Source organism: Emys orbicularis, chromosome 21, assembly GCF_028017835.1.
Source record: "Emys orbicularis isolate rEmyOrb1 chromosome 21, rEmyOrb1.hap1, whole genome shotgun sequence".
NCBI lineage: Eukaryota > Metazoa > Chordata > Testudines > Emydidae > Emys > Emys orbicularis.
Genome location: NC_088703.1, coordinates 15,192,997 through 15,216,437, shown reverse-complemented (window position 1 = coordinate 15,216,437; position 23,441 = coordinate 15,192,997).

The window sequence follows — 23,441 nt, the reverse complement described above, 5'->3', positions numbered from 1 at the left end:
CAGGCCCCTGCTCTCTCCTTAGCTCAGCCCCACTCTGTCTGACTCAGACCATTCCAGTTCACACGGAAGACGGGATCCCCCTGGCCTCCTGACCCTCTGATTAGCCTGCCCGCCCTGTCAGTCAGGCTATTCTGGAGCATTGGCCTCTCCCCATTGTTCCTGGGGTCTGTCAGTCTTAGGCTTCCCCTTTTAGTGCTGGGAGCTAGCCAACCAAAACACCCCCACTGAATGTTAGTAAGGGGGAACAGTCCCCTTACAGAAGGTTTAACCTCACCCGCCTTGTCTGGCTAATAAAAACCAGAAACATAGGGTTACCATATTTCAATAGTGCAAAAAGAGGACACTCCACGGGACCCCGCCCCCGCCCCAACCCCGCCCCTTCCCCATGCCCAGCCCCGCCCCTTCCCCACCCCAACTCCGCCCCCTCCCCCTGAGCACCCCACATTCCCCCTCCTCCCTCCCGCCCCCCGGCTGCTGCTGCGCTGGGGAAGTTGCTTCGGCCCCCACCGCAGTGGAGAGCGGCAGGAGCCGGGAAAGTTGGAGCCCGGGGTGGAGGCAGTCCCCTTATCATGCCTCCCTATTTTCCTGGACATGTTCGGCTTTTTGGAAATTCCTCCTGGACAGGGATTTGAGGACCAAAAAGCTGGACATGTTTGGGAAAATCCGGACGTATGGTAACCCTACCTCTGAAACTCACCTCTCCCTCCACTGGAGGGACTCCCCTGTCCATACCTGTCCAGGGGCCTTCCTTTAAAGGGGCATCCCCATATCAGCAGGGTCTACTTGGAAAAGATAATATTTACTCCCTTGTGTGGCTGAGCTGGGCTGTGACAATCCAACCCATCATGAGTACTGTGAGAAATGGGGCACAACACTAACCAAGGCAGTGTCATTTCAGGGACTGTATGGGCCTCAAAGTTCAAACAAACAAGCTATATAAAGTCCTTTTCTTTACTGGGAAACCAAATGGAAGTTTTTCTAGAAGGGTATTTTTAGAAATCTCAGTATAATGACAAATTTCAAGTTCAGTTAAATAACTTTTTTGTGAAATGATGCAGAGCACAATTAGTACAGAGACATGAATAGTGAGAGATCCAAGCTGGTTTGCCTAATATTGTGTAAAAATGTGTGTAAATTTGATATAGAAGGCCTTGCCAAACTAATTATCGAAGCATATGCAACCATCATCGTAGACAGTGACTTGTTTATACTGCTCTATATACTATGCCAGTGTTTCACAATCTGGGAGTCGTGATTTATTTGATAATTTATATGGTAAAAATGAGAATAAGCATTTTTCAGTAATACTGTGCTGTGATACTTGTATTTTTATGTCTGATTTTGTAAGCAAATAGTTTTTAAGTGAGGGGTACTCAAGACAAATCAGCCTCCTGAAGGAGGTACAGTAGTCTGGAAACATTGACAACCACTGCTCTAATTGACCTGGATCAAGAATGTCTTTGTTTTACTTTCTATTTCTATAGTAAGGCTATTGGGATCTCAGCACTGCACTTCCCCCAAATTAATGAGTCTGATGTTTCATTTTTTAAGACCAAACGTCCCTGCATCTTCCAAGTATTAGAGTGAGTTGTTTTCCAGAAAGCCAGAGGTGGAAGTTCATTAGCAATCTATTTTTGTGTAATACATTTTATAGTAACAAATAAAAAGGAAGTCACAACTGGTCTAGTCAAATTTGCTTCCTGCCCTCTAGTCAGGGACATATTTCCCTGCTGTCAACAGTTTTTTCCGGAAACAGCAAAAGAAAGATCCCAGATCAATCTATAAAACTGAAAAGGGTATTCCCAGAAACACTGAGAAAATGAATGCCAAGGGCTTTTGTTACACTTTACCAGGGAGATGAGGAGTGAATGCACCAAACCGAAAACTCACTGCTGCGGAAATAAACACTCAGGGCTAGACTCTGCTTGGAGACAGCAGAATCTGCTACCATTTGCTGCTTTGAGGTGTACAGTGCCTCACAGAGCTGGGGAAAGGAGGCAAGACTGTGGCTGGCAGTGCAGGAGAGAGTAAGGTGCATCGCTGGCCTCCCCTCTGCGCTGCTTTGGTGCCGAGCACCACCCTCGCCGGGCCACCCAGGCGGGGGGTGAGGTGACACCCCCACGTGCCCCAGGCCGGGCCAAGCCGCGGTGGGGTCACTGTCCCTTTAAGAGGGGGCTGGGCTGAGCTGAGCCGAGCCGGCGGGGGGTGGCTCCACTCCCGGCTGATGCCGGAGCCTGGCCTGAGAGACAGGCTCGTCTCCTGCACCAGCTCCGGGCGAGGCTTTGCTGCGGCTCCCCCAGTCCCCCCGGGCCGGGCCGCCGCACGGTAGGGGCGGGTTGCATGAGGCAGGGCAGGACCTGGTGTGGCCGAAGGCTGAACAGGCCCGGCAGGGGGCTGCTGGAGGGGGGAAGCTGGGGAAGGGGTGGCACGGCCTCAACCCCCTGGGGCTGCCTGCCCCGTGGAGGAGGAAGAGGGGTGCAAGCTGCAGCAGGACCCCAGCCCCCTGGGGGAGGGGATCTGGGGCCAGCCCAGGGAGGCAGGAGCAGCCCCGGGGGTGCTGGGCGCGTGCAGGGCCCCAGCCCCGCAGTGGGCAGTGCTGCAGAGGAGGAGCCCGTGCCCCCCGGCGGGCGAGGGGAGCCCCAGCAGGGGGAGCCGGGCCACCCGCACCCACCTCTCGTGGCCGCTCCATGCTGCTCCCCGTACCACTTTCCGCTGGCGCGGCTGCCCTGTCAGCCCTTTTGGGTCTTTAAATAGCCATCCGGGGGAAATCCCGGACATTTTTAGCTTTTTACAAATTCCCCCCGGACGGCTATTTAAAGACCCAAAAGCCGGACATGTCTGGGGAAACCAGGACGTATGGTAACCCTAAGAAACACCCAAAAAACTGGGGCCCCACAGTCCCTGGGCCAGCTGGACTCTGGGCTGGTTCACAAAGGTGGGAATTTTGCATGGTGCCTCTCCAGCGCTGGCGCCTCAGCAGGCAGAGCCCGTCTCTTCCCCACGCTCGCTCGGGCGTCTGGACGCGGCTGAGCAATGCCAGTGTAACCCCTGTTTTGCATTTCAGGGCACGGTGACGTCACTAGGGGAGCAAACAGTTAGGGGCTAGGTGGGCCCTTTGCTCTGTGGGCTGGAGACTTGCTGGAGCCTGGCGGGGCCCTGCTGGGCCGGGCCGAACCCTCCAGACCTGGGTGCGGCGAGCTGTGGGGATGGGCCGGAGCCGCCTGCAGCTACTTGGGAAACGCCTGTGGGGGGAGGGGCCTGGCGAACAGAGTCAGCGACGGGACCGTCAAGGGGGGGAACAGCCAACTGCCACCTGTGTGGCGGGGGGGGGTCAGGAAAAACTCTCAGATAAGAGGGGGACAGTGGGATGGAGGGAGGGGATGGGGGTTGGGCAGAGGGAAGGGGGTAGAAATGGGGAGGGGGAGGAGAAGGGAAGGGGGTGGAGATGGGGGAAGGGAACAGAGGATGAGGGGAGGGGAGAGCAGCAGGATAGAAACAGGGCAGGGTTTATGGGGGAGAGCCCTGACAAGGTCCAAGTGAGCCACCCTTTTGGTCCCTGGACGCCTGTGGGTCTCCCTCCCAACACACATAACCCTGCTTCTAAGGCTAGGTCTACACTGCAGCGGGGGTCTGACCTAAGATACGCAACTTCAGCTACGTGAATACCGTAGCTGAAGTTGCGTATTTTAGGTCGGCTTACCTAGCGGTGAGGACGCGGGAAAGTCGACCGCTGCCGCGCTGCCGCCGACTCCGCTGCCGCCTCCTGCCGAGGTGGATTTCCGGAGTCGACGGCAGAGTGATCAGGGATCGATTTTACCGCGTCTTCACTAGATGCGGTAAGTCGATCCCCGAAAAACCGATTGCTACCCGCCGGATCGGCGGGTAGTGAAGACAAAGCCCTAGAGCATAATCAAAGCCCCCGTCTTCTGCAGCTCCCCCCATCATGGGTCAGGGATCCACTGACAGGGAGGGCCCTTGTAGCAGGTGATCTCTTATGTCACATGGGCTATGCTGGGACCCCGAAGTGACAGAGGTCAGAGGAAGCCACTGGGAGCTGTACGGCAGAGACACCCCCCACGCTGTCTTCAGAGGACATGAGCCCCACCCTGAGGCTGCAGGGCACATCCCAGAGCCGAGCGGCCACTCCAGCCTCAGTGTTGGGGTTTTCGTCGTTTTTTGATGGGTGTGTTTTTGTAGATGTTGGTGCTGGGTTTAAAGACTTCTGCGATATGCCTGTGTCTGTGTGTTATTGCAGGGACAGTTGTGGCTGGATCAATAATTGATGTTTCTGTCCAGCAGCAAACTGGAAACTCAGAGCAGGTATTTGGGTCGGTTCCAAACATGTTTGGAATTAGTCCAAAAATCTGGAAACTCTGTTTTGGGTTGGAGAAAACGTTTAATTCAAGGCAGCTTCCTAAAAGTGCCTGCCCCTCCCAACCTTTGTCCAGGGGTGAGGGCCCTTGAATGGGATGTGGGAGAGCCACATTTGCAACCCCACTTTGGAGCAGGGTCTTGAACTCAGCGTGAGCATCCTAACGTGAAGGGCACAGGCCACTCTGAGGTGGGCTACTCTCTGGTGGAGGCTGTTCCACTTTGCATAACTACTTACATATTACTTGGGCCAAAGTGTGAGCAAGTGAGAATGACTCTATAGGCTGAGAATTGAGGGGCTCACCTGGGTGGTAGGAGCTAAATTCAAATCCCTCCTCTGAACAAGAAGAAAGAAGTTTTCAGTCAGCTTCTCTTAGCTCCTGAGTGCCTTAATCACCAGACTGGAGAGTCGTTCCTCGTGCTCTTCGTTCCAAAAAATAGCAAATTATTGGTTGCTATTAAGCGGTCAAACACACACTTCTGAAGCTGGCTTAAAAATGTATTAAAATCCTTTGCCCAACTAAAACTAATCAGGTCAAATTCGTGAATAGTTTTGGGTTGGCCAAAACTGCATTTTTCAGCAAGTAAAGTATTTGTGCTGAAATTTCCGCCCAGCTCTATTTGAGTACATAAACCGGTTAGTTGTTGTAGGGTTGTTGCTGAGTGCCGGGACTGCACACAAAGGGGTTTGTTTGAAGGTTTGTAGCTCCTGGGGTTGCATTTTCATTTATTTTTGTAGGTGTCTCCATGAGGCCTGGGACACTTTCCATGTGAGATTGTTATTGTAGGGTTGTCCATAGGTACTGAGGCTACTTATATGTTAGGGCTGCATGCAAACTGCTTTGTTATCATTGGGTCTTTTTAAGAGCTGTGGGGACCACTCTCACGGGCTTGTTATTGTAGGATTGTTTGTGAATTCTGGGGCTGTTGTCACACTAGTTTGTTATTGAAGGGCTGCTTGAGAGTGGTGTGGATGCGATCACACTGATTTATTATTGTCGGGTTGCTTGTAAGTGCTGGGGCTGGAGTCGCACTGGATTGTTCTTGTAGGGTTGCTCATGAATGCTGGGTTTGTTGTTAATAACAACAGTGAAGTGGAATGAGAACCCCCCAGTTATCTCCATGTGTAAATTGCCACCCTGCTCAGAGTGAAACTCCCATGTGGGGTGGGGCTGTTCTATGGGGCAGGGGAGGTGACTTCACTGCTGGGGGAAGACCTCCCTGTATTTCTCTGCTTTGTTTGCCGAACTCTGCCCCATAGCATAAGAACATAAGAATGGCCATACTGGGTCAGACCAAAGGTCCATCTAGCCCAGTATCATGTCTTCCAATAGCAGCCATTGCCAGGTGCCCCAGAGGGAATGAACAGAACAGGTAATCATCAAGTGATCCATCCCCTGGTGCCCATTCCCAGGTTCTGGCACACAGGCTAGGGACACCATCCCTGCCCAGAAGCAGAACTCCTTGTCTCCACCAATGTCATACCTTAATAAACCCCACTGCTGGGATAAGGGAATGTCTGTGGATTTGGGTCCTTCCTCCCTAAAGATCCCCCTATTTCTCCTAGAGCAGAATGAGTGAGAACAGGTTAAGGACTATTTAGAAAAGCTGGACATGCATAAGTCCATCGGTCCAGATCTAATGCATCCAAGGGTGCTGAGGGAGTTGGCTGATGTGATTGCAGAGCCATTGGCCATTATCTCTGAAAATTCGTGGTGATCTGGGGAGGTCCCAGACGATTGGAAAAAGGCAAATATAGTGCCCATATTTTAAAAAGGGAAGAAAGAGAACCTGGGGAACTACAGACCGGTCAGCCTCACTTCAGTCCCTGGAAATATCATGGAATAGGTCCTCATGGAATCCATTTTGAAGCACTTCGAGCAGAGGAAGGTGATCATAGACTCATAGACTTATAGACTTTAAGGTCAGAAGGGACCATTATGATCATCTAGTCTGACCTCCCGCATGATGCAGGCCTCAAAAGCTGACCCACCCACTCCTGGAATAATTCTCTCCCTTGACTCAGCTGTTGAAGTCCCCAAATCATGATTTAAAGACTTCAAGTCGCAGAGAATCCTCCAGCAAGCGACCCCTGCCCCATGCTGCGGAGGAAGGCGAAAAACCTCCAGGGCCACTGCCAATCTACCCTGGAGGAAAATTCCTTCCTGACCCCAAATATGGCGATCAGCTGAACCCCGAGTATGCGGGCAAGATTACCAGCCAGACCCTCCTGAAAAAGTTCTCTGTAGTAACTTTTAATATCCCATCATTGACCCTGATCAGGAACAGTCAACATGAATTCACCAAGGGCAAGTCATGCCTGACCAACCTGATTGCCTTCTATGATGAGATAACTGGCTCTGTGGATATGGGGAAGTGGTGGATGTGATATATCTTGACTTTAGCAAAGCTTTTGGTACGGTATCCCACAGTATTCTTGCCAGCAAGTAAAAGAAGTAAAGATTGTATGAATGGACTATAAGGTGGATAGAAAGCTGGCTAGATTGTCAGACTCAATGGGTAGTGATCAACGGCTCCATGTCTAGTTGGCAGCCAGTATCAAGCAGAGTGCCAAGGGGTCAGTCCTGGAGCCAGTTTTGTTCAACATCTTTATTAATGATCTGGATGATGGGATGGATTGCACCCTCAGCAAGTTCGCAGATGACACTAAGCTCGGTGGAGAGGTAGAAACGCTGGAGGGTAGAGATAGAGTCCAGAGTGAGCTAGACAAATTGGAGGATTGGGCCAAAAGAAATCTGATGAGGTTCAACAAGGACAAGTGAAGAGTCCTGCACTAAGGATGGAAGAATCCCATGCACTGCTACAGGCTGGGGATTGACTGGCTGAGCAGCAGTTCTGCAGAAAAGGACCTGGGGATTACAGTGGATGAGAAGCTGGATATGAGTCAGCAGTGTGCCCTTGTTGCCATGAAGGCCAACAGCATATTGGGCTGTATTAGTAGGAGCATTGCCAGTAGATCGAGGGAAGTCATTATTCCCCTCTATTCAGCACTGGTGAGGCCACACCTGGAGTATTGCATCCAGTTTTGGTCCCCCCACTACAGAAGGAATATGGACAAATTGGAGAGAGTCCAATGGAGGGCAACGAAAATGATCAGAGGGCTGGGGCACATGACTTATGAGGAGAGGCTGAAGGAACTGGGGTTATTTAGTCTGCTGAAGAGAAGAGTGGGGGGGAATTTGATAGCATCCTTCAACTACCTGAAGGGGGATTCCAAAGAGGATGGAGCTAGGCTGTTCTCAGTGGTGGCAGATGACAGAACAAGAAGCAGTGGTCTGAAGTTGCAGTGGGGAAGGTCTAGGTTGGATATTAGGAAACACTATTTCACCAGGAGGGTGGTGAAGCACTGGAATGGGTTACCTAGGGAGGTGGTGGAATCTCTATCCTTAGAGGTTTTTAAGGCCCTGGCTGGGATGATTTAGTTGGTGTTGGTCCTCCTTTGAGCAGGGGGTTGGACTAGATAACCTCCTGAGGTCTCTTCAAACCCTAATATTCTATGATTCTATGAGCAGTTGAAGCCACCCATAGCCAGGGTTCCCTCACGGCAGGACCCCCCGCCCCGTGACATGTGACTGAGAGGAGTGAGGGCAATCACAGTGGCAGACACACCCTGAATGTGCTGCTGGAGGAAAGAAGGCTGCGCCCTATCCCCATGTCTGTGCCCTGGAGCAGAAGCCAAAGCCCTTGAACCTGAGTTGTCAGGGAAGCCAGAGAGCCATAGTCCAGACCCTGGAGGATGCAGTGAGAAGGAGCAGAGGCAGTGATGTGAGCACACTGAATTTTTAAATAATTTCTCTATTGGGTGTTTGGCAATGTCAGTGCTGGTTTAAATTTTTTTGCATTTCTTCTGTACATTTGCTTGTATAGTTTGTGGTTGTCTTTTAGGTGCTGGGGCTGCACATGCTGCTTTGTTGTTGCAGGGTCAGATGCTAGGTCTGTGCACACACTAGCTTGTTGTCATTTCCATGTGTGCTTTACAATTTGTGCTGGTTGTTAACACTCGTATGAAGCACATAAATGTTATTTGCTTTAGAAACTGAGGAGAAACTGAGGCTCCCATACAGGAGGGAACTTACCAAAGCTCACACAGTGAGTCAGTGACACAGCTGGGAATAGACTCCAGTAATCCACCAAGCTCTGGGCGTTAGCCCCAAGATCCTTCTTCCCGCCCTCTGCAATGGGACGTCTCATGTTTTGTCAGTGCATGGAACTGACACTCTCAGGGGTGGCACGGGGGGGGGCTTGCAGGAGCTATAGCCACCCCAAAATTTGCCTTAGCCCCCCTGTAGCCACCCTTCCCAGTGCAGAGGTCAAATATTACAGAGAAATAAGGGTGGCATCGTATGGTATTGCCACCCTTACTTCTCTGCTGCTGCTGGCAGTGTTGCTGTCTTCAGAGCTGGGTGCCTGGCTAGCATCCACCACTCTCTGCTGGGTGGCTCAGGACCCCCGGAATACATTCCACACACCTTTATTGTTAAAAAATAAGTAATTATGTGTGTCCACAAGATCTATAGAGCATCCCCCCAAGTTTCTGTCTAGACCCCCTCAGCCCCCTCACTGGGAAGAGGCTGGAGCCCCCAGACACCCTTGGTCATGGATGCAAGACATACATGGGGGTTGGAATCTGTCTGGATTAGAGTGCAGCAGTAGTTACACCATAGCATTGTGTTAAAGACATTTGTGTTTAAACAATGGAAAGGATAGTGCATATTGTGTGTTTTTAGTGAGTTTTAATAAACAAAACGTGGGTTATAATCTTTAGCCAGTGATGAACAGTTTGGTGGGTTTATTATACAATTTGTAGTTCTGGAAAGTTTATGATAAATTGTTAAAAAATTGGTGTTTTAGCATTTCCCCCCCCCCTGCAGAATATCTCACTTTTCTATATACTCCTTGTAACCGGGATCCCAGGGAAGCCACCTTAGGTCACTCAATTAGGGTGAACTGCAAAGTATGGGGCAGACAATCCCCAAAGCTGGTGGATATTCCAATACTTAGATTTACCAAGCCTGCATAAAACAGTTTCTGTAATACCTTCCCGGTTACCCAGAAGTCAACAACACAGTCCCCTTAAACTAACCCAGTCCTAGGCCTCTACCCAGACACCCAAGTCAAATATGATGAGGGTGTGACGTTCCCCGGGTGTTATGTGGACTGGTGATCTGCTAAGTCACTCCAATCCTTGACTCTGGGAGCCACCCTTACCCTGCTCTGCTGTGAGAACCCCCACTCCTGGGTTGCTCCCGACAGCCTCCAGCATGTGAGCTGCTCCCAACTATGTGAGTGAGCACTTTTGGACAGCTGCTGCTCGGATTGTGCAGCTGAATGATACTAGCCAATATCTCCAGTCCCAGACACAACCCTAGAAACCTCGGACTTTCAGTGTGCAGTTATGCCCGCTGGACACTGCAAGCTTATATGAGTTCGTCAATTTAACAAAGAAATTGATATGTACCAGGCTTGTTATCCTGAGGCGAGTCTCTGACATGCTTCAAACCAAACACACTGCTTCAGGTAAAATAAACAAACAAATGTATTAATTACAAAAGATAGATTTTAAGTTATTATAAATCAGAGCACAAGAAGTCAGATTTGGTCAAATGAAATAAAATCAAAACCCATTCTAAGCTGATCTTAACACTTTCAATGCCCTTACAAACTTAGATGCTTCTCACCACAGGCTGGCTGGTTGCTCTTCAGCCAGGCTCTCCCCTTTGATCGGGGGTTCAGTCACTTGGTGGTGGTGTCTGTAGATGGAGGTGGAAGAGATGGCAAATGACTCTCCTTTTTATCATGTCCTTTCTTCCTTCTTGGCTTTGCCCGCCCCCATTCAGAGTCAGGTGAGCATTACCTCATCACAGTCCCAAAATGACCAAGGGAACGGGGGTGACTCACTCACGAGTCCAACAGATCCTTTGTTGTGACGTAGGCCAGTGTCCTTTGTTCCTGTGAGGCTGGGCTGGGTTTCTCCCATACATGCCCTGATGAGATGTGAACTGCCCCTCTGCTCCTGGAGAGCTTTTACCTGGGCTTGTTTTAAGCCATGAGGACACATTTTCAGCCTCATAACTATATACATGAAATTACAACCTATAACATTACTATAACAATAATGCTCAGTGCATCATGAGCCTTCTGAAGACACCCAACATGACAAACTTTGCATTGGATATCACACAATCATATTATAAGGATGAACATGGGGGAGTTGCATTGTATGTAAGAGAGGAGTATGACTGCTCAGAGCTCTGGTATGAAACCGCAGAAAAACCTGAGAGTCTCTGGATTAAGTTTAGAAGTGTGAACAACAAGGGTGATGTTGTGGTGGGAGTCTGCCATAGACCACCAGACCAGGGGGATGAGGTGGACGAGGCTTTCTTCCGGCAACTAGCAGAAGTTACTAGATCGCAGGCCCTGGTTCTCATGGGAGACTTTAATCACCCTGATATCTGCTGGGAGAGCAATACAGACAATCCAGGAAGTTTTTGGAAAGTGTAGGGGACAATTTCATGGTGCAAGTGCTGGAGGAACCAAGTAGGGGCAGAGCTCTTCTAGACCTGCTGCTCACAAACCGGGAAGAATTAGTAGGGGAAGCAAAAGTGGATGGGAACCTGGGAGGCAGTGACCATGAGATGGTCGAGTTCAGGATCCTGACACAAGGAAGAAAGGAGAGCAGCAGAATACGGACCCTGGACTTCAGAAAAGCAGACTTTGACTCCCTCAGGGAACTGATGGGCAGGATCCCCTGGGAGAATAACATAAGGGGGAAAGGAGTCCAGGAGAGCTGGCTGTATTTTAAAGAATCCTTATTGAGGTTGCAGGAAAAAACCATCCCAATGTGTAGAAAGAACAGTAAATATGGCAGGCGACCAGCTTGGCTTAACAGTGAAATCCTTGCGGACCTTAAACGCAAAAAAGAGGCTTACAAGAAGTGGAAGATGGGACAAATGACCAGGGAGGAGTATACAAATATTGCTCAGGCATGCAGGAGTGAAATCAGGAAGGCCAAATCACACTTGGAGTTGCAGCTAGCAAGAGATGTTAAGAGTAACAAGAAGGGCTTCTTCAGGTATGTTAGCAACAAGAAGAAATTCAAGGAAAGTGTGGGCCCCTTACTGAATGAGGAAGGCAAACTAGTAACAGAGGATGTGAAAAAAGCTAATGTACTCAATGATTTTTTTGCCTCTGTCTTCACGAACAAGGTCAGCTCCCAGACTGCTGCACTGGGCAGCACAGTATGGGGAGAAGGTGACCCGCCCTCTGTGGAGAAAGAAGTGGTTTGGTACTATTTAGAAAAACTGGACGAGCACAAGTCCATGGGGCCGGATGCGCTGCATCCGAGGGTGCTAAAGGAGTTGGCGGATGTGATTGCGGAGCCATTGGCCATTATCTTTGAAAACTCATGGCGATCGGGGGGAGGTCCCAGATGACTGGAAAAAGGCTAATGTAGTGCCCATCTTTAAAAAAGGGAAGAAGGAGGATCCTGAGAACTACAGGCCAGTCAGCCTCACCTCAGTCCCTGGAAAAATCATGGAGCAGGTCCTCAAGGAATCAATTCTGAAGCACTTAGAGGAGAGGAAAGTGATCAGGAACAGTCAGCATGGATTCACCAAGGGCAAGTCATGCCTGACTAACCTAATTGCCTTCTATGACGAGATAACTGGGTCTGTGGATGAGGGGAAAGCAGTGGATGTGTTATTCCTTGACTTTAGCAAAGCTTTTGATACGGTCTCCCACAGTATTCTTGCCAGCAAGTTAAAGAAGTATGGATTGGATGAATGGACTATAAGGTGGATAGAAAGCTGGCTAGATCGTCGGGCTCAATGGGTAGTGATCAACGGCTCCATGTCTAGTTGGCAGCCGGTTTCAAGTGGAGTGCCCCAGGGGTCGGTCCTGGGGCCGGTTTTGTTCAATATCTTCATTAATGATCTGGAGGATGGCGTGGACTGCACTCTTAGCAAGTTTGCAGATGACACTAAACTGGGAGGAGTGGTAGATACACTGGAGGGTAGGGACAGGATACAGAGGGACCTAGACAAATTAGAGGATTGGGCCAAAAGAAACCTGATGAGGTTCAACAAGGACAAGTGCAGAGTCCTGCACTTAGGACGGAAGAATCCCATGCACTGTTACAGACTAGGGACCGAATGGCTAGGAAGCAGTTCTGCAGAAAAGGACCTAGGGGTAACAGTAGACGAGAAGCTGGATATGAGTCAACAGTGTGCCCTTGTTGCCAAGAAGGCTAACGGCATAGGGGCATTGCCAGCAGATCGAGGGACGTGATCGTTCCCCTCTATTCGACATTGGTGAGGCCTCATCTGGAGTACTGTGTCCAGTTTTGGGCCCCACACTACAAGAAGGATGTGGAGAAATTGGAAAGAGTCCAGCGGAGAGCAACAAAAATGATTAGGGGGCTGGAGCACATGAGTTATGAGGAGAGGCTGAGGGAACTGGGATTGTTTAGTCTGCAGAAGAGAAGAATGAGGGGGAATTTGATAGCTGCTTTCAACTACCTGAAAGGGGGTTCCAAAGAGGATGGATCTAGACTCTTCTCAATGGTACCAGATGATAGAACAAGGAGTAATGGTCTCAAGTTGCAGTTGGGGAGGTTTAGGTTGGATATTAGGAAACACTTTTTCACTAGGAGGGTGGTGAAGCACTGGAATGGGTTACCTAGGGAGGTGGTAGAATCTCCTTCCTTAGAGGTTTTTAAGGTCAGGCTTGACAAAGCCCTGGCTGGGATGATTTAGTTGGGATTGGTTCTGCTTTGAGCAGGGGGTTGGACTAGATGATCTCCTGAGGTCTCTTCCAACCCTGATATTCTATGATTCTATGATTCTATGGGGGTGCTGGGTGTTCCCCCAAGGTACAGAGCCTCACAGAGGGTTATTGACAAATCTTATTCATCATATTAAAAAGTTCTACCAATCCCAAAGGATCTGACACATTACCCACCAGGTTAATGAATATTCCAGATACACGCTTATAGCCAATTCTTATTAACCAAACTAAAATTTATTTAAAAATAAAAGAGAGAGAGTATTGGGTAAAAGATCAGTTTACATACAGACATGAGTATAGTTCTTGAGATTCAGATTCATAGCAGAGATGGTGAGCGTTGTAGTTACAAAGAGTTCTTTCAGAATTAGTCCATAGGTTATAATCCAATGTTCATATTCAGGGTGAATCCAGGTGAGGACTGGAGATCTCAGCCTTGTGGCTTAAGCTTCCCCTGCATAAAGCATCAAGCATGAAGCTGGTGTGAGATTCCCTGCTGGGAGACGAGTGTCAGGGTGTTGTTGGGACTTAGGGGAACAGAATCAGTGAAAGGGAGAGAGAAATTTTCCTGTTGAGAAACCAGCCATTTTCTGCATCCGAAGAAGTGGGCTGTAGCCCACGAAAGCTTATGCTCTAATAAATTTGTTAGGCTCTAAGGTGCCACAAGTACTCCTGTTCTTTTTGCAGCCATTTCCTAATGCTGAGTTTCAGGAGAAGCCGTTGTGTGGATGGCCACAGGGATGTTATGTAGGTGCTAATGGCAGGGGAGGTGTCTGCTAGATAGTGTCTCGTACAGTCAGCTCAGCTCCATTTGAGAAGTTCATGAAACCCTGGTGTAGAGTCAAAACGCAGACAAATTTGCACAGTTGCAATTATAGCTTTGGTCAGTAGATGGCAGCATTAATGTGTATCTGGAAAAAATAGGCAGGGTGGGTGCAGTAATATCTTTTCTTGGATCAATTTCTGTTGGTGAGAGAGAAGCTTATGAGTTTACATAGAGTTCTTCAGGTCTGGGCATGGAAATACATGGAAACAATAGGGAAGGTGGAGTAAGAGAACATGGAGAACCAACATTTAGATTTTTGAGGATTTTCAGCAATGATTACATAGTTTTGATTTATATTTATATGTAACTAAAATACAATTAAGTTAAAAAGAATTAAAGGAATTAACTTAATTTTTTAAGAATTCATTTTATAAATGTTTATAATGATAATAACAATAGCTTAATGTTTACTAAATAACAAGGCTATAATTTACATTTTATTTTAGTTACATATAAATATAAATCAAAAGAAAAGAAAAAATAAATGTAAACAGGTTAGTTTTCACAAACTGTGAGAAGTAATGTAGAGTTCTAAAAGCTTAGATTGCATTCACCTGTGTTTTAGTTAAGAGTCTTTGTTTATTAATTTTATATAGCTTGCTGAGTGAAAAGGACTATAAAAATATATTTTTTCTCTTGTTTACAGAGTTTTTAACTGGAATTCATGAAGACTTTTTCTCCTTTGCAGGACTGTGGAATTACTTAGTTACCCAATTCACTAATTAATTAGTATTAAGCATATAAGTGAAAAAATACAAAAACTAAGAATAGCAAATATAGAAGATTTTTCTTTAATATTACATTTAAATAAGATGAGAGTTGGTGAACCAGACTTGTTAAGAGAATTTAACTAAAATTAAGTAACATTTAAGGTATACAATTAAAATGAAAGAAGTTAGTTTTCCCTCACCTCATAGGCGCTGACTCCATGGGTGCTCCGGGACTGGAACACCCACAGGGAAAAATTAGCGGGTACTCCGCACCGAGAGGCAGCCAAGCTCCCCGATCCTTGCCTCCTTCTCCACCTGAGAGCGTGCCGTGGGCCCGCTCCTCCCTTTCCCTCCCAGCGCTTCCCACCCCCCACCTCCTAACAGCTGTTTGGCGTTGCTTAAGACTTTCTGGGAGGAGTGGGGATGCGGCACGCTCAGGAGAGGAGGCGGAGAAGAGACAGGGCAGGGGCGGGGACTTGGGGGAATGGGGTGGAATGGGGGCAGAAAGGGGGCAGGGCTGGGGTGGGAAAAACTGGGGTGAGGCGGGGACTTTGGGGAAGGGGTGGAATGGGGGTGGGGTGAGGGCAGTGCAGGGACAGGAAGAGGCATGGCGGGGAGGTCAAGCACCTACCAAGCAGAGGGGAAGTCGGTGCCTATTCCTCCCCCCCAATTTATTCCTCTCCCCACTTCTCTCTAAATCATTTACAGAGATACCTCCCTATTACACACGTGGGTTACACTCACAGTCTGACATCAGAATCGCAAGGCTCCACTGGACACTGTCGAATACCCAGCTAGGATACGGAATATCGAAGCAGGATCAGAGACCTCGTTCCTTGGCTCCTCATCCGGCACTTGTCCACTGAGCCCCGACTGCATTTTGCCGTTATTATTTATATAACAGGACCCACCAGTGACCCCAGCCAAGGTCAGGGCCCCTTTGCGCTGGGTGCTGTGCAGACACTAAGGGTTGGTCTGCAGAGGGAAATTGACCAACAGAACTATACTGGTCTAACTCACCCACTACAGCTATCCCGGGATAACACCCCGTGGGGACATTCTTATTCCAGTGTACGAGGGGCTTTGTCCAGTTTATCTTATTGTGCCAGGGCCCCCAGGGTGCAACCTGGACTGTGGGACTGCTGAGCCCTCTAAACCCACCAACCTGGGCTGTCCCTCACACTGTGATGCTAATGTCAAGTTACAAACCTCTGGCAGGCACTGCACTTACACAGCCATCCACAGGCAGGGACACACCCAGCTGAGTTACATGAATGATCTCCCAGCCACTCATGAACCATCAGTAGGGAGGCTTCAGCCGGCTCCCACCAGCTACAGGCCCTACACCCCAGCAATATATTGTCTTACATTACTCAAGGTTCTGTTGGACAATGTAAATTATTAACAAGTTGTCCACTTCTTTATAGGAAAACGGACATGTCCCAAACTTTGTAATCTGAGCTGAGATTTCCCAAGCACTTCAACCAAAACCACATAGGTTTAGGTAAAATATAAACAGATTTATTAACTCCCAAAAGATTTTAAGTGATTATAAGTAGCAGGCATAGAGATCAAAGTTGGTTACCTAAGACACACAAAAAAATTCACAGTCTAAATTCTAACTTAAATAGACTAAGCAATATTTTAATCAAACAGTCTCTCAACCTAACAGATGGTACAAGCAGGTTACAGTTGATCAATAACACACTGGACCTCCAGCCCAGGACTGATCTTCCCCAGTTCAAGGCTCTCTGATTCTGGAATAAGCATGTCCCTGGGGGGATTTATCCCATGATGACTGGAGTGGTTTAATTACACCAGTATAGTCCTGCTGCAGACAAACCCTTAGTGAGAGACAACCCTCGCCCGGAAGAGTTCCCAATCTAAGGGGTGGGTGGGATTATCAGAAGCACAAGGCAGTGGGCACAGAGCATAGTCATACATGTCGGGGGAGGGATAGCTTGGTGGTTTGAGCATTGGCCTGCTAAACCCAGGGTTGTGAGTTCAATCCTTGAGGGGGCCACTTGGAGATCTGAGGCAAAAATCAGTACTTGGTCCTGCTAGTGAAGGCACGGGGCTGAACTTGATGACCTTTCAAGGTCCCTTCCAGTTCTAGGAGATGGGATCTCTCCATTAATTATAATTATGTGCTCCTAAATCTCTTAGGGGGGTTGAAAATTCTCCCCTTAGACAAGACAGAATTATTATCCCCATTTCATAGATGGGGAGCTGAGGTCTGGAGAAATTAAATGTCAGGCCCAAGGAATCGGAGGTAGAGCTGGGACTTGAACCCCAATCTCTCAGTAGTCCTAGCCTCACGGTTTAACCAGGAGCCCATCCTTTCTCCCTGAATTCACAGCCTCGCTGAAGATGAGATTATTTGTACAGACAGAAGGAACTGGGCTGGGTTGTCTGTCTGGGACAGTTCATGGAAGGGCTAAGCTCTGACAGAGCTCAGTGTGTCCCTGGCCTGGCTGGGAGTGAGCAGAGAGCTGCAGGCTGCAGGGCAGAGTGACTGACAGAGACCCTGACGGGGAAAGGGAGGGGGACTGAAGGAGGCTGGAGGAGTTACCTGGGCAAAGACGGTAACGGCAGGGGCCTATTGTGCAGCACTGACCAATGGTGTCTGCCCAAAACCCTGCTCAGAGCTTGGCACTGGTGTCTTCCCTGCTCACAGATGGTCAATGGGGTTCCCAGCCCCTCTCTCCCCCATTATGCTGCTGCTCTCCTCAGGAGTCTCCTCCAGCCCCGTGGGCTTGGGCAGGCCCCATTTCTCCAGCATGAAGGTGATGATGGGCGCAGACACCAAGAGAAGCAGGACCAGGGTGCAGCGGGAGGCCCAGATGGCGAGGGACATGGCCGGCCCTGCAACATGGAAAGGTACATGGTGACAGCCGTGTGGGACTGTAGTGCCAGCACTAGTCACAGAGCACCTGCTGTTGTAACAGGGACCCCATGTGAGCTCCCGGAGGCCTAGACCTAAGGGGGGATCATGCTGCAGAGGGGCATATTCCCCCGACTGGAGGCCTAAGTGATGGAGGCTGTTAGGGAGGCTCCTCCCTTTGCCCATCACAGCCCTGAGGGGTTGAAGGAGCAGGGAACGGCCCAGGTTTGCTCAGGCTGCTCTGGGACTCTCTCTGCAAAGGCCTCACAAGAGCCAGCGACAGTCAACGCAGCCCAGACCCTATTGCCCCTCTCCAGTGTGTCTGGCATTTCACGGGGGTGACCCGCCCTGGGCAGTGGGGCAGCAAGAGGCCTTGGCACCAGCTTTGTGCTCAGGAGAGAGTGGAAGTGGGATGTAAGCGATGCCGGGGGCTGTGCTGCCCCTCTGCCCTGGGGGAATTACCCCAGCAGAGCCCATCCCATCCGGGGTGACTGTGCTGCAGGCCGAGGAGTTACCCACCCCGGGGTGAGTTTGGCCCAGACTTTATGCCCTGAGTCCAGAGCTGGAGGCACAGAGCCGGGCTCTGATAATCAGGGTGTGACAGAGCAATAGCCCCTTACCTGTGTGGGTCGGCTCCTCGGCTCCTCCACTTCTCCGCTGCTGCTCATGCTGCCTGTGGGACAAGGGTAAAGAGAATCGCACCGTGTGGGAGAGACGCCTGCAGCCTCCACAGGGATGTGCCTCCCAGCGACAGACAGAGCAGTTCTACCAGCCACTGGGGCCAGATCCTCCATGGGTGTAAATCAGGATCACTCTGCTGGAATCACTGGGGCCAGATCCCCAGCTGGTGTAAATCAGCATCAGTCAACAGGAGTCACTGTGCCAGATCCCCAGAGTGTGTAAATTGGCGTTCTTCCATTCGAGTCCATAAGGTTCTGCCAATTTACAGCAACCATGGAGCTGGTCCCTGGACTCTCTTGCTCTGAATTTCACACTGAGTTTCCCCACTGCAGTCAGCGAGGACGTCACTGTCCATTTAACAAACCATCATTTCATTGATCCCTGGCACCTGGCACTGAGGTCGAAGCTCCATGGGGATGAAAATGCTCCAGGAAGCCCCGAGCCAGGATTTCCCTGCCCCCCAATCAGACGCTGTTGTCTGCAGAGAAACCTCAGGAATCTGAATGTGTGGGAGACCCCTGCACCCTTCAGACAGCCCGGGGCTCGCCTGGTGGACAGAGCGGGATGTGTGATAGGCTGTGTGCATGGGCGACATTTCCCAGCCGCCCCTGTGCCTGGGGCAGCACCAGGCCTAGGCCCTGCTCATGCCCAGTGCTGAGGGTTCAGGGGAGTTAAGTGCTGCCTGGCCCTGGGGCTGGCCCCTCTGCACAGGCCGGGTTTCACTGCAGAGAGCTGGGTCTCCCCTGGTGTAAGTGCTGCAGGCAGAGGAGTTACCCCAAGGGTGAGTTTGGCCCAAAGTCTCTATGCAGCGAAGGGAGAGCTGGGGGGACAGCCAGGCTCGGATCCCCGCGGTCTGGCCCAAGAGCGTCTCCATGAGCTGTGGGGTCTGACTCCTCTCCACTGCTGCTCGCCTGGCCTGTGCAATGGGGACAGGAGAATCTGGGCCTGTCCGTGCCTCCCGGTGACATTCAGTCAGATCTGTCAGGTGTCATGCACATTATGGGCATTTGCAGCCCTGTCCCAGCAGCATAATAGTTGTGTGTGGGCCTGGACTCCCCACACAGCATCCTGGAACCTAGGGGTGACTCTCAGCTACAAGCCAGGAGATCCTGTGCTCTAGGCCCAGCTCTTCCACTGAGTGTTATTATCTTTTCTGTGCACTTCACAGCCGCAAGAGCTAGCCAAGAGCTCCTGCCCTTATGGTATAGGTGACAGGTGTCATTCACCCCTTGTATGGACAACAGAGGGTTGCACAAGGTCACTTGAGACAGAGCTGGGAATAGAGAGGAGGTCTCTATTACGGGAAGCCCCCGTCTCATCCACTTTGTCTCGCTGCCTTTCAGAGGGATTGTGCCAGATTTATGTGCTTGGTTATGCTGCCTGTAACTCTAACCACTATCTACTCCAAGAGCCAGCCAACCTCCCACTGCTGTCTCACTAATTTACACAACCAACATACCAGGTGTCGTGGAGAATAACAACTTACTTTTGCCCATCACCCTGTCATTCAGCTATCTGTCTTTGGATTCTGTCTCTGCCTTTGCATGGACAATTGTACTCACTCTGCTCTTCATCCCCCTTGCTGGTGATGCTGAGGTGCTGGGCAGGGCTGAGCTGGGATTTGGTCAACTGGTTGTCACTGTCCTTGATCTCGTACCCACAGGAGTAATTCCCAGAGTTGCCCCTGGACACTGCATGGTCATAGTTGTAGGTGACCTTCTCCTTTAAGCCTCACTGGGATGAAATCTCCTCTCCGTCCTTACAGAAGACGATGCGGGTGGCTGGGAGTGGTAGCTCGGAGAGCATTGAGCACTGGAGGAGCACAGAGTCTCCCTTCTGGGCAGACATTTGGCTCCGATAGAGGGTGGGGGCAGGGAGAGCGCCTGGGAAAAGGAATGGGTTAAAGCCATTAATGGGGCTGTAGGTGGTGCTTGTTTCAGGGGGAGCCCAGGGAGCAGTTTGTCAAAGGAAGTTGGTTGTCATTGAAGCAGCTCGCAGCTGCCTGGTGGTTCACAGGCGCGGAGGAGTTGTGTGATAGTTCCCAGGGACCATGGGATGTTCCACATGGAATTGTGGGAGCCTGGAGGGCTGTGCAAGTGACAGCCGGGATAGCTCACATGCATGGAGCACAGTGCAGGTCACTCCGTAGTGCTGAAACCCCCTTTTTGGGCAGGGCAGGAGGAGCTCACCCTGCTCAAGGGCTGTGGGGTCTGCGCAATGTCTTTGGAGCAGGCTCTTATTTCAGCACAGCTGGGTACCGGGGGGATAATGTCAGATCTGAGACTGTCGGCTCTTTGGGGGCAGAAACCAGAAATTCACATGGGGTGTGCAGCACCTGGTGCCATGGGGGCCTGATCCCTGGGAGGGGCATTTGGGGGCCACAGTAATAAAAGTAATTAATAATAATCTTCTGTAGCTGGAAGCCTTTTCTATCAATATAAACCCCTCTGGCATGAGTGTGTGGGGGGGGACAGACAGACAGAGGGACTCACCTGGAGCTGAGCAGATCTCCTGGCTGCTGGGACTCAGCGCTGGGAACAGAAAGGTGTCGTGTGGTTGTGCTGGAGATAAAATCTCCCCCTTTTCTGAGGTCCCTCTGCAGGGACAAATATTGCCTTTAATAGAAAGGAAAATAAATTCTTGATTCCTATTTTGCTGAAGAAGCAAGCCAGGCCGTACAGTAGCTCTGGGATGTGGCAGATTCCCTGTGCACACAGACTTTGGCCTTTCCCTTCAGCTCTCTAGAGGGCCAGATCCTCAGCTGGTGTAAACTGGCATTAACTCCAATCGAGCTACACTGATTTACACCAGCTGGAGATATGCCCCCATTGACGCCAGTGGAGAGACACTTTCACACCAGCTGGGGATCTGGCCCAGTAACTCTCACACTCAGTGTTTACACTGGTTCCCATTTCTCTCCCTGCCTCCACAGTCCTGGCCAGGTGCTGTTCTCAGCTCTTTTTCCTCCCAACCTGCTACGAATTAACACAGATTCCCGGATACTCACCGTGAAGCAAAAGGCACAGTGACAGGATCATCTGGGCAGTGGGAGACCCAGTTGGGGTCCAGAAGTGACCTCTTTTGCTCCAGACGGAGTCTGGAGGGTACAATCCACAGTCGTTCCCTGCTCCCATCTGCCCCCTCTGCCCTATCTGACTTCAGCAGAAGGGAAGCTCCAGTCTCTCTCTCTGCTCCAATCTGTCCCCGTCTGCTCCCCAGGGTTGGATGCTCCAGTCAGCCCCTCTCCCTGCTCCCAGGCCCCCTGGGGTTTGCAGGGCTCAGGCAGCAGAGACACCACAGACTATCTCTGACCTGCTCTGTCCCCTCCTCGAGTCTCATATTCATCACTGCTCCCCATTTCCTGCCCGGCACCACCCCTCTTCCCTGCCCCAACCGCAGCATCTCTAGGGCTGGAAGACTGAGAACCGAAGGGGTTTGGTTTGCTTGTTTGAGTCGAAACATATCACTGAGGAAACACCCCTGTCATAACTATAAAGGGAAGGGTAACAGCTCTCCTGTGTACAGTACTAAAAATCCCTCCTGGCCAGAGACTCAAAAATCCTTTTGCCTGTAAAGGGTTAAGAAGCTCAGGTAACCTGGCTGACACCTGACCCAAAGGACCAATAAGGGGACAAGATACTTTCAAATCCTGGGGGGGGGGGGGAGGCCCTTTGTTTGTGCTCTTTGTTAGAAGGGGTTCGCTCTTGGGGCTAAGAGGAACCAGCCATCAATCCAGGTTCTCCAAATCTTTCTGAACAAGTCTCTCCTTTTCAGACTTGTAAGTAAACAGCCAGGCAAGGCGTGTTAGTTTATCTTTGTTTTCTCAACTTGTAAATGTACCTTTTGCTAAAGTGTTTATCTGTGTTTGCTATAACTGTGAACCTAAGGCTAGAGGGGAGTTCTCTGAGCTCTTTAAGTTTGATTACCCTGTAAAGTTATTTTCCATCCTGATTTTACAGAGATGATTTTTACCTTTTTCTTTAATTAAAAGCCTTCTTTTTAAGAACCTGATTGATTTTCCTGTTTTTTAGATCCAAGGGGTTTGGATCTTGATCCACCAGGAGTTGGTGGGAGAGAGAGGGAGGGGGAAGGTTAATTTCTCCTTGTTTTAAGATCCAAGGGGTTTGGATCTGTATTTCACCAGGGAATTGGTGAAGGGTTTCTCAAGGCTACCCAGGGAAGGGACTAGCTTCGAGAATGGTGGCAGCGGACCAGATCTAAGCTGGTAGTTAAGCTTAGAAGTTTTTATGCAGGCCCCTACATCTGTACCCCAAAGTTCAGAGTGGGGATCCAGCCCTGACAACCCCCCATCCCATCTCACTGCCTGGGGACTGAGACAGCCCCCTGGGTAAAGGCACAGCTGGGCCAGGGTGAAAGGTCACTGGGTGATTGGGGGCCGGGGATGTTGGATGAGCCTGAACCTTTTACCTCCACCCTGTTCTCCAGTACCTGGTGAGAAGGACCCAGCTCTCCCAAGGGGTAATTCACCTTCTGGGCAAAAAAGAGACATAATTGGGGTCTGGGCCTTATGTGGGATCCTCTGCAGAGGGGTGAATTCTCCCCCACCCCCAAAGGACAGCTTCCACAGGACTGCACTAGCTTCTCCACCTGCTTAGTCTCCTCCACCCCGTCCTGCACACCCAGCTCCAGCTACTTCTGCCCTGACTGCTCCTGCTCCCCATTCTGGGCTCCTGAGGGCAGGGCCGGCTCCAGGCACCAGCCCTCCAAGCATGTGCTTGGGGCGGCACCTGGAGGGGGGCGGCGCAGCACTCCGGACGGAGAGCGGGCCGCGACTAGGCTCGCCGCCCTCCCCCTGGCGCAGCCTCTGGCCGCCGGGGGGACAGCGTAGCCGCAGCGGGCTCACCACCCTCCCCCGGCGCTCTGGCCGCCGGGGGGAGAGCGGAGGCCCCGCCGGGCTCCCCGCTCTCCCCTGCCGCACTGGGGGGGGCGGTGGGGGCGGCTCTGGCTTTTTTGCCTGGGGCAGCAAAAAAGCCAGAGCCGGCCCTGCGTGAGGGGTCTGCTGTCCCTGCTGAGAGGTCACTGAGGAATAGGGAAGAACACAAGGCAGTTGAGAAAGAGCATCCAGAAGTGACCTCTGAGCAGGTGAGGAGCCAGAATCAGTGTGACTAAGCAAGTGGGGGACCCAGGGCAAAAGGCCAAAGAAACA